This window comes from Fundulus heteroclitus, unplaced genomic scaffold (assembly GCF_011125445.2).
Source record: "Fundulus heteroclitus isolate FHET01 unplaced genomic scaffold, MU-UCD_Fhet_4.1 scaffold_62, whole genome shotgun sequence".
NCBI classification, from domain to species: domain Eukaryota; kingdom Metazoa; phylum Chordata; class Actinopteri; order Cyprinodontiformes; family Fundulidae; genus Fundulus; species Fundulus heteroclitus.
In genome coordinates, this window is record NW_023397055.1 from 1,915,210 (window position 1) to 1,926,819 (window position 11,610).

Genomic DNA, 11,610 nt, shown 5'->3' on the forward strand with positions numbered 1-11,610 from the left:
CAAATAAACCAATCAGATCAACGAAGCATATGACGTAAAACACAACCACAAGCTCTTACCGAAACCAGTCGGGAGAAGAGCAAAAACATCTTTTCCTCTGAGAAAAGCATCCAGAGCAGTGTTTTGCTCTTCTTTCAGTGAAGAAATACTCTGTAATTCTGATAAAACTTGCTCGATAGCCACGCTAACGCTAGTTTCATCGGCTGAAGCCGCCATGTTCTTTAGACTGAACTGTCGCGCTTCTCGTTGCGTCACACCTCAACCCGCCTCAAAGCCAACGCTGATTGGACGTTCGTTTGGTGAACGGCTCCAAATTTTCTTTAACGGAAAGTAGCCAGACTGATCTGCGAGTGAAACCTTGAAAGCTCGCGAGATCAGGATGGTCTCACGAGGCTATCATTATTCTACCTTCCATAAGATCGCCACTGTATGACTGAAGAACTTCCCCTGGAGCCGCAACGTCACCGCCATATTGTATGTGGCAGAAAAAAGCCAAGTTCTGTTGTAGTGAACGTGGATCAGAGAAGATGCCTCATTCCTGTGTCGCATGGAAATGTATTCTGGCTGATTTCACTACTTGTATCTGTCATCTATAAACTAAGGCTGCACCATGTTGCAAAACTAAAGCTGCAGAGTGGCAACACTAGGAAAAAGCTGTGCAAGACCATTCTATTTTAAGGTTTTTAGCTTGCATACAGTACAGATTAGTATGGAAGCCCATTTCCGCCACATGAAAATAAAAAAATGGCACATAGAAAGTCATAATTATGAGATACTAAGTCATAATTATGAGATAAAATGTCATAATTATGAGATAGAAAAGTCATAATTATGAGATACTAAGTCATAATTATAAGATAAAATGTCATAATTATGAGATAGAAAAGTCATAATTATGAGATACTAAGTCATAATTATGAGATACTAAGTCATAATTATGAGATACTAAGTCATAATTATAAGATAAAATGTCATAATTATGAGATAGAAAAGTCATAATTATGAGATACTAAGTCATAATTATGAGATACTAAGTCATAATTATGAGATACTAAGTCATAATTATGAGATAAAAAAGTCATAATTATGAGTTAAAATGTCATAATTATGAGATACTAAGTCATAATTATGAGATAAAAAAGTCATAATTATGAGATACTAAGTCATTATTATGAGATACTAAGTCATAATTATGAGATAAAAAAGTCATAATTATGAGATACCAAGTCATAATTTCAAACTATGAGATAAGCCTACCGGAGCCGTTGAGAGACAAGCCTCCTTGGAGGAACAGCGTGGCTGAACTCATTTACAGGCATTGCTCCTAAATACTTGGTAAGCATAATTAGCATCACTGCGCTCATTACAGGTAGCCTGCTTGGATCACACGGGTTGCATTGTAGGCTACGTGTGTTCATTTTCTGTCTCTACAGGGACGTCTGCAGACAGGATTTACCAAAACATACAAATGTTATCGAGGGAAATGTAAGTATCAGAAATAAGCTGCTGGATGTTTTTGTTTTAATTCTTTCGTTTTGAAGTGGCTTTAGAATGCTTGTTTCACTTGTGCTGTTTCCAGCTGCACAAGCTTAAAACAGCTTTTGCCGCAAAGTTAGCAAAGCAAAGTTAGCTAGCCTCATGCTGGGCTGTTTTAACTTGTGATAAGTATGTGGATAATTTGACGAATTATTAGATTGTTTTTATCTCAAAGTGTGAAAAGAGGTCAATTAATACACTGATTGAGGCAAGTTAATGTGTACAATTCTTAGCCTAATATTAACCACCATCTAATATAAGCTTAAAACAGCCTTCAATTTGCATGTATGCATAGTCTCCGAACAGCACCACGTAAGGGGACAGATCAAATAAGATGTCAAGGATTTAATGATCACTAGACTATAAAGGGTAAGTCTTGTGAAATGCATGTTACTAAATGCTTATCATAAAGCAGCCTTACTATGTTTTATTGTCATCAGTCGATATAATTTCCCAGTTTATTATATCAGTCAGCATGTAGATTTAGAAAAGACACAGGAATGAAAGCAATGTGGTAATCTGAAGGACCTTATTGTGTTTAGCTACTTTAGGAATAAATGCTTAGTTTTTAAATTCGAACCAAGCAACATTTTTTCACATTTTGATGCAAAACCAGCTATAAGCTCCCAGAGAGGGTTCCTATTGTTTTGTATGTACACTGAAAACAAATAGCTTCTTTTTGGTCTGAAAAAAACTATTTCAGTTGTGAAAAACATATTTGGCTAATAATTTAAGTCAGCTCAGAAAATAACGGTGTTGGGTCCCTAAACATTATGGAATTGTCAGTACATACATATATGTTGATGATTACGTCAACCAGGGAAGGTTATGCTAGCTTTTGTGCTTTTGTTATGAAATGTGGGGAAAGCCAACTTTTGGAGTTGGTTGTGGAGTTAGAGAGGCTGTTTGTTTGTTGTTCAAGTTTGACAATAAAAATTGCTGCCAAAGAGATGCTGCCATCTCTTTGTAATTTCGTTATACTACCTCTACAATGACAATAAAGCTTATTATTTGTTTCTGATTTAAGTTTAGTTACTACATTTCATACTTAAGTTACAAGAATTCAGATTTTGTAACTGTTAGATGGTTGCCTAGTGTTTAGGGAGCAGGGGTCTCATTTATAAAACATTGCATAGTATCCACACTAAGAGTGTATGTACACCAAGAAAAAGAAAATGGCATACAGCAAAAAAAATTCAGATTAAAAAAATCACGAGAACACACACCAGCACGCAATTTCATTTTACAGCTTTTCCTGAAGGTTTCCATATAAGGTTCCTTCTCAGGTTCTGCGCTCTACACACGCCCAGATTCATCCACTAATTGTCAATACAAAGCACCTCATGAATGTTAGTATGTCAACTGATCGTTTGTTTCACCAAGGTGAAGTGATAATCACGGGGAAAAAAACTAAAAAACTCTGGAAAAGTTTTAAAGATAGGTGTTTATCAAATGAGAAAGTCAGAGGTAAAATCAAAGATTTTGCCCACATTAAAATAAGTTGTTAAAAAATTAAACAAGACTCCTATTCTCAATGTCAGTGGAAAGCCGTGCTCCGTGTTGAAAGTCCTCTGAGGCTGTGCGCTCATTCATAGGAATGAGGGAGAGGAAGGAATGAAAGCCCCCCCCCCCTCCAAAAAATATTTTTTTTCCACATAAATAAAAATAATGACTTCTGCATGAGTTTGAGCAGTAAGCAGACCTTCCCTGCCCTCTGATAGTTGGAGACAGGGGCGTAGCTATGGGTGGCCACTTTGTTTCAGGGCCCACCCAATAAAGTGGCTTTCCTTTGGGAGATTTTTATTTATTCATTAATTTATTTCATTTTAAGGGTGTCACTTAAACTCATAAAAATAACCACCAAATAAAATAAAATGAGGCAGAATAAAATTTAATGTATGCTTATCCTATATATGAAAACAGCAAGCGTCATGTTCTAGTTCTGAGTAATCCAGCGGCACAGAGAGAAATTTGCTTAGTAAATGGAGACTGTAATAAGCCAAATGCAATGAGATGGTGGAAACATCACATTTGTTGAGAAACTGTGAGCATGTGAAAGTGGTATTGGATGTTGTCATGATGTGTGCCAAAAGGGACATTCTTTTTAGGGGCACAGAGAAACAGAAGAGCGGCGGATTCTTTTTTGGGGTGGGTGCACTGTGGGACTGCTGCGTCGCCTTGCGCTTGAATTGAGGTGCACGTACTAAATTTAGTCACATGGTAATGTCGATGGTTACTTTTAAGGGGTGTTTTTAGGGTCTTGTTACACTGGGAGCTTCAGCTCAGATCCCTCATTCCTCTTCCTCATTCTTTAAACTTTACAGGCTGTATTTATGCATCTTCCCCATGATGTTTATCATTGAACATAAATAACGCTGGGACCAGACAATCAGTTCCGAAATAGACTATTGTTCTTCAACAGCCATCTGTGTAGAAAAGTGTGACGCAGTGAAGCGCAGAGCGCAAAAGGGCTGTGGCTTATAGAATTTTGGGTTATGATAGATAAATAAAAGTGCTATTTGCTATAGTGGTATTTCATGTAGGCTTAAGACTATTGCTAGTGGGTTAAAGGAGAAGCAGGAGTCCAGGCCTCACTGGGTCCGCTTGGAGCACAAACATAAAACATCCGCTTTGAGAAGAACTTCAAACTCAGATTTCAGCATGCATGATTATGCATCTAGAGGCGCTCTACGCAAATACATGGGAAATAATGTCTGGTCAGGGTGGAGGCTTAAATGACAGACCTGTGGCTGTGAAAGTTGACATAAAAGGTTATGAAATGTAACAATCTGTAGCAAAGCAATATTTGATTTCTGAAACTGCATTTCCTCCTAATTCTTCATCTAAGATCTTCCAGCACTGTCAATGCATTCACTGTGCAGCATTAATTTGACTGTTTACAGCAATTAAAGTGATTGCCTTTCACCTTGTCACAATAATCTTGTAATCTATGGCACACATCACCCTGGTGATCATTGTGGAGATGAATGTGATGGTGGAAAACCCTCACAAACTGTTGTGCAGACATCCCTGGATGGTTTCACAGCTAACAGAACGCCAGACCGGGTGTACCTACTATCAAGAGAAAAATGACAGAACAAATTGCTTAAAGATTAAATAACAACAAACAATGCAAATGCGAGTACAGTAGGAGAACTCCGAGTGATAAAAATAGATCTTGATGTCCTCCAGCAGAGTAGGCCTACAGCAGCATAACTACAGAGGTAGCTCAGGTTAAGCTAAGCACACAGAAAGAAAGCTTTTAAGATTAGTCTTAAAAGTAGACAGGGTGTCTGCCTCACAGACTAAAACTGGGAGTTGGTTCCACAGGAGAGGAGCTTGATAAGTAAAGTATCTGCCTCCCATTCTACTTTTAGAGACTCTAGGAACCTCATTGTCAAGTTATGGTAGAGTAGTTAGTGATTATATGGAACACAATAGAAACTATTCTGACTGTTTTTAAATAGAAATATTCTATCTATGGCAAAATGTGAACAATAATCACCAGCACTGCTTTTAACAGTTTACTTTGTTCAACTTTTAGGACATCAGCACCTATGAGACAGACGAAGGAGGTTCCATTGACCCGAATGTGAATAGAGGTAAATTTGAAGGCTCCATCCTAGAAAATTTCAATTTAGAATATTGAACATTTTAAATGTAATACTAAAAACTAAAGATTACTCTGATGTTGTTTGGTCAAATTGCTTTTACAATGTACTTGACCGTTTTTATTAGGAGGAGAATTCCATCTTGAATCTTATTTGTAAAGAATTTTCAGATCAATAGTTTCCTTATGAACACAAAAGTTTTTATTTCAAACAACATGGTCAGGCTACTTATTTTGTGATGTTATATTTCAATAGATGTTATTCATTAGGTATTGTAACTGTCACAGGATGGATGAGATATATGACTTCTTAAGATCACGGGATGTTTCAGAGGAAGTCATACAACAACTGAAAAAGGATAAGGTAGTTAGATTGTTAAGGAAATGTTTTCCATTTAACGGTTATAGTAAAACACTATTGCAGAGACGTGGCAAAGAGAGCTGATTCTTCATTTGCTTCTTTTTTTGTATAGTTTTTTTATTTTTATAAATATAAAAAATAACAAATAATTGTTTTAACATTCTTTTGTAGATCGATTCCAGTGTCATACCGCTCATGACAGATGAGCAGCTGAAGGTGTATCTCCCATCTTACGGTGATCGACTGGCCCTTCTTGGATATTGCAGACGGAGGGAAAATGATCCTGCTGGCCGGAAATCAAAACTTCTTGACAGACTCAGAGCAAAGATGTCAAGAAACAAAAGCAAGGATCATAGGGAGGTTGCAGAAAATGAAACCGTCAAAAATGCTCAAAAAAATGTACGGAAAGTTGAATTAGGATGGCTGAATTTTCGAGATGGAAAGTATTCTCAAGTTAGGACAAAGAAAGGTGGTGGAACAAGAAAAGTTGCCGTGTCAAAGGACTGTAGAAAAAATGAGTTAGTTGAAAAGTCAGTTGGTTTGTTTTTTCCTGCTCAAAGAAATACACAGGGAAGAATCACGGATTTTGAGGTTGATATAACAGATTTTCAAGAACATTCACTTGATGAGCATATCACTGTTGGAGAACTTTATGAGCAGACAAAACTACCCCTTCTGCGTTTTTACCTAACAACCAAAAGAAAGGACAGTGCCAGTGACTCAGAAACAGAAAGTGCCAGTGCAAATGCCCAACAGGATGTCATATATGTTGGAAACAGCAGTGTACTGACAAACAGCAGCAGTGATGATATTCACCTAGTTTACTCAACAGTTGACATGGGGGATTTATCCAGTGTCCATGAGATAGATGCAGCAATGAATGTGGACATTTTGGAAGATAGTGGCACGGTTACTTTTTTCACAGGACGTATTTCTAATACAGAAAGTGCTAGTCTTGATGACACCCTTCTGCTGTCTCCACAGTCATCTAGCCCAGTGGTTTCTTCTTCTCATCTTGATTCTTTTCAGGAGCCCATAGTTCAGAGAGAAAAAGTAAAAAAAATCCTTGTTCTTCACCGTGGCCAAATCCTTAAAGAACTGATTTCACATTTTTGTGATGTAAGCGTTACTCAGGAGGACATATCTATTCAAGTGGTGCTCCCGGATGGAAAGCAAGAAAAGGCTATTGATGATGGAGGAGTTTTGAGGGATGTGCTCTCTGAGTTTTGGCAAGACTTTTATGAACAGTGTACACTGGGCAATAACTTTAAGGTGCCCTTCTTGCGTCACGATTTTGGGCAGCAACAATGGGAAAGCATTGGCCGAATCATTGCCTTTGGCTGGCAAAAACAGAAGTACCTGCCTATAAAACTTGCCCCAGTAATACTGGAACAAGCAGCTCTTGGCTGTATAAAGAGTCCTCTTGTTGACAGCTTCCTCAGGTATGTTACAGAGTCAGATCGGATCGTGTTTGAATCTTGTCAATCAGATTTTGAGAGTGTGGACAGTGAAGAGCTGCTGGAAATCATGGATCTCCATAACTGTCGAAGAGTACCAACAGCTGATAACTTTGAACTACTACTTGAGGAGCTTGCCCACCAAAAGCTGATTCAGGAACCTGCTTTTGTTATTGAGCAGTGGAGCACTGTGCTTTCCCCACTGAGGTCTGAGCTGGAATGTATTACAGCTGCCTATGAAAATCTCCAGCCAACATTCAGAAAGGTAATGCGTTCACTAGTATACCCTACAATCATGACTGAACAGCAGAAAAATATCACCAAATATTTAAGCTCTTATCTCAGGGAATCAGACAAACAGCACTTGTCACTTTTTCTTCGGTTTTGCACGGGATCTGATTTGTTTCTCGGAAGGAACATCAGCATTAGCTTCACTCAACTTCAAGGTGTTCAGAGACGCCCAGTTGCCCATACATGCGGATGCTACCTGGAGTTGCCAGTTAATTATGAAAACTACCCAGATTTTCGACACGAAATAAACAAAGTCCTAGAAAGCAGTGTATGGGTGATGGACATAGTGTGACAAATTTCAATTGAGCAACATGCAAGTTTAGCATTTTGTTTTAAAAATATTCTTTTCATTTATACCCTCACACTTTTGTACTTTTGCACTGTTTTGTGCCCTGAGATTATATAAAGACTGGCAAAGCCTTAGTAGTAATAGTAGTAAGCATTCACATACTGGTGTTTAGGGTTTTTTTCTGTTAAAGTACTCAAAGTTAGAAAAAAAAGTTTAAAACAGAAATTTGAGTATCTAGTAAAATCTGTTTATTAAATTTTTGGGTTTAACAAATTTCAAAGTTTTCTATTGCTGTTATGATTTTTTTTTAATAATTATAATTGAGACTACAAAGATTTGAGTTAACTGAGTCAAAAATGCAATAAGGCACCCATGCTTATAAATCTAGCATTAGGTTTGATAAAATACTGCTTATTTGTATTCCTGAAGTTTTGTGTCCTATTTTAGTGACATGGTTTATGTGCTGGTACACACTTTAAGTATTCTGGAGGTGAATGTGTTGTTGTTTTTCAATGTAAAAAAGAAATGCTATGAAAAATCTTGCTGGCTGATATTTCAAATTGGTTAGTCTGGTGGCCACTATAGTTAACGCATCTTGCTAGTTCTGATTAACAAGAGTAAGATGGTTGAGTTTGATGTGACATGAGTTTGAGTTCTGAAGCAAATGGAACAAAGTACTCATAGTATTCATAGAAACTTGTTTTTGTTATTGTAAATGTATGATTATATTCTCAATAACAGATTGTTTCCAATGCAACAGTTTGATCTAAAACTTAAATAGAAAACAACTGAGAAATCACACTAATTTCAGTTAGTCTCCTATTGTTTTACAGCAGCTTACTTTGCATAACTATGCCCTGAAGCATTATTTTGTCATTATTTGAAACTGCTTTTAAAATGACCCAAAGTCTTGTCTAATTGCAGTGGAAAGAAGTTTTAATATTTTATTTTAAAACACATAATAAAGCACTTTTCATAAGAATTATTTTATGTATTCCATTTTTTGGAGGGAGGAGGTGACAGGGTTTGACTATAAATCTTTTTTTAAATCTTATTGGGATGCACACATCACAAAAGTTACAAATGCAGTTTTCCTTTCCTTTGTTTGCCATTTAATAATTAACTTAATGTAATGTGAATTGTAAATGAAGGGAAAACATCGGAATGAGCTCAGCATTCAAGTGCCATGTACCAATGAATTTATCTAAAATCAGATTTATCGCATGATCATGCACTGATTGCTTGTGAATGGATTTGACCCAACTTCATACTAGTGCTACAACGTGCTGAAGAAAATAAAGTTACTTCAGGAACTGTACTAAGGTCCTAATCAGTGAAAATGCATCAAGGCTTGAAAGAGACATTTTTTTACATTTATCACTGCAGCTCCAAATCATTAGTAATCAGCTGTCTAAGTCTAATGTATAGATCAGTTGTTGCAAACACATCATCTGTGACACCCAGGTTATGCTCTGAAATCAGGTCCACACAAATACTGAAGACATCTTCATCACATGGAAAGTCTTTGAAAACACAGTTTTCCAAGCAGGTTTCAACGCGGTTCAAATCTATGCTGTAAAGGTAGTCTCTGGTTCCATACACCTGAGGTACTGTGTACATGATGGATGGACGCCCATGAGGACTTTGTGAGTTGTGTGCTGGACGTATCCTGTGGTTGTTCCAAGCTGAAGCAACATCATTTAGTTCTTTCTAGGAGAAAAAAGTATGGATCAAAAGACAGGCACATTGACAACAAGCAACTATCTACACATGCAATCTGTAGAATATTTCAAACATGCCACAAATTTAGTGTCATACTCAGAAAGGAGGTCTGTATTATAAAGATTTCAAAATATTAATGAATGCTATAAAGTGTGTAGGTGAGATAGATCAGATCAAAGCGAGCTCACCTGTATTATGTGGAGAAAACAGAACTGAATCAGGGCTTTGTCCAAGAAGTTGTCTGAGAAGTGTCCATCTGCTTTCAGTTTGTCAAAGAGGTCCATCCAGAACTGAACACATTCACTTCGCAGGACCAGCCACCATCTTTCAATTCGCTGATTTCCAGTGCTTGGACCAAATATTACATTAGCTCTTTCAGGTTGATTTTCTGTAAAATGCAAAAATCTTTGCATATCAGCCACATGAACATTTTCTGTCCCTAAATCCAGTCTCAGTTTTTCAGGACAACCCTCAGCTTTAATCACTGCATCAATATAGTACCCCGCAATGACTTTTGGATCATTATTTGTTTTGTATGCCTCAAGCCATATCAGTCTTCTAGAAAAACCGTCAATACAACCGCTAATTCCAATTCCAAATGGTTTGAGCTTATCATAACCATCCATATGCCAAACGTAGTTCGGGCCACAACTATGGTAAACTCGTCTCCGCAGTCGATTTCTTGACCTTAGGTCAACTCCTTCACCATCTAGTAAGCTTAGAAGAACTCGAACTGTTTCCCTGTCTGTTACTAGACCATTCATCCAACATTTTTGGTGCATCCATCGATATCCATGACACTGTCCAGATGTTTCAAGCTGCTGTTGGATGAATGCTGCCACAACACTATCATCTGTTTTGTTCTTTCGGCGCCAAAGTTTCTTCTTACTAAGAATCCTTTCCAATGTCCTCTTGCTTAGAGTAATCCCATGAACCTCGGCCAGCAAAGCAAGGATTTCATCATTTGTTAAACCACGTCGGAAATACTCCTCAATATGTTCACAATCCATTGAAAAGAGAAAAAAATGTTCCACTTGGCTAAACAGATCAAACGGATCCCTGTCTATTTCCCATCCTCAAAAAGAGAGGATGTATATAGAAAAAGCAAGCTGCTGTAAGTTTCTGGAGCATATAAGAATCTGATAATGCATGCTGTTACGCAAACGTCAGTCTACAACTGCTATGTTATGTCATAATGACTTTTAATCTCATAATTATGACTTAGTATCTCATAATTATGACTTTTTAACTCATAATTATGACTTTTTTATCTCATAATTATGACTTAGTATCTCATAATTATGACTTTTTTTATCTCATAATTATGACTTAGTATCTCATAATTATGACTTTTTTATCTCATAATTATGACTTAGTATCTCATAATTATGACTTTTTTATCTCATAATTATGACTTAGTATCTCATAATTATGACTTTTATATCTCATAATTATGACTTTTTATCTCATAATTATGACTTTTTTATCTCATAATTATGACTTAGTATCTCATAATTATGACTTTTTTTATCTCATAATTATGACTTTTTATCTCATAATTATGACTTTTTTATCTCATAATTATGACTTAGTATCTCATAATTATTACTTTTTTATCTCATAATTATGACTTAGTATCTCATAATTATGACTTTTTATATGCCATTTTTTTATTTTCATGTGGCGGAAACGGGCTTCCATAGATTACTGTATTTAGACATAGATGTGCATATATAGATTTTCAATATAAATAAACCAAATAAATAGCTGTGTGGTTATATCTATCTATCTATCTATCTATGGATCAATTTGTTAAATCTAAACATTGTGGTCTTCATTATTTCATAAAGCCGTGTCACACGTAAACTTTTAGGAACAGACTTTTTGGGGGAGTATTAATGAGGTAAAATTACCAATATGAAAAAAAAAAAAGACCTAGGACAATACAGTAAAAAAAAACAAAAACAAAACAAACAAACAAACAAAAAAAACATAAAAGTGGTAATGTTATGAGAAAAACGTCATATTATGAGAATTAAGGGGGAACATTTCCAGAATAGTCACAGTTTGCAGAATTATTTTACTCCTGGAGTAATAGGGCCAGGTTAGATTATTTTAATTTTTTTTTTCTTTACGAGAATAAATTCAGGAGAATGAAGCTAAAGGGATACGAATATAAATTTGTCCGTCCGTCCGTCTTCTTCCGCTTATCCGGGGTCGGGTCGCGGGGGTAGCAGCTTCAGTAGGGGGACCCAGACGTCCCTCTCCCCAGCCACTTGGGCCAGCTCCTCAGGAGGAATCCCAAGGCGTTCCCAGGCCAGCCGGGAGACATAGTCCCTCCAGC

The 11,610-nt window shown here is 36.8% G+C and overlaps 1 long non-coding RNA gene across 2 annotated transcripts; it reads left to right on the forward strand.

Moving 5' to 3' along the window:
* The first annotated feature begins 1,215 nt into the window (after positions 1 to 1,215).
* LOC118561366 lies at positions 1,216 to 5,996 on the forward strand. Of its 2 annotated transcripts, XR_004929995.1 has the most exons (4): positions 1,216 to 1,335; positions 1,434 to 1,485; positions 5,081 to 5,138; positions 5,679 to 5,996. It is a non-coding gene; the product is annotated as an uncharacterized LOC118561366 (long non-coding RNA). The 2 variants fall into 2 exon arrangements; XR_004929994.1 differs by lacking the exon at positions 1,216 to 1,335 and having other exon boundaries at positions 1,342 to 1,485.
* Positions 5,997 to 11,610: the final 5,614 nt, after the last annotated feature.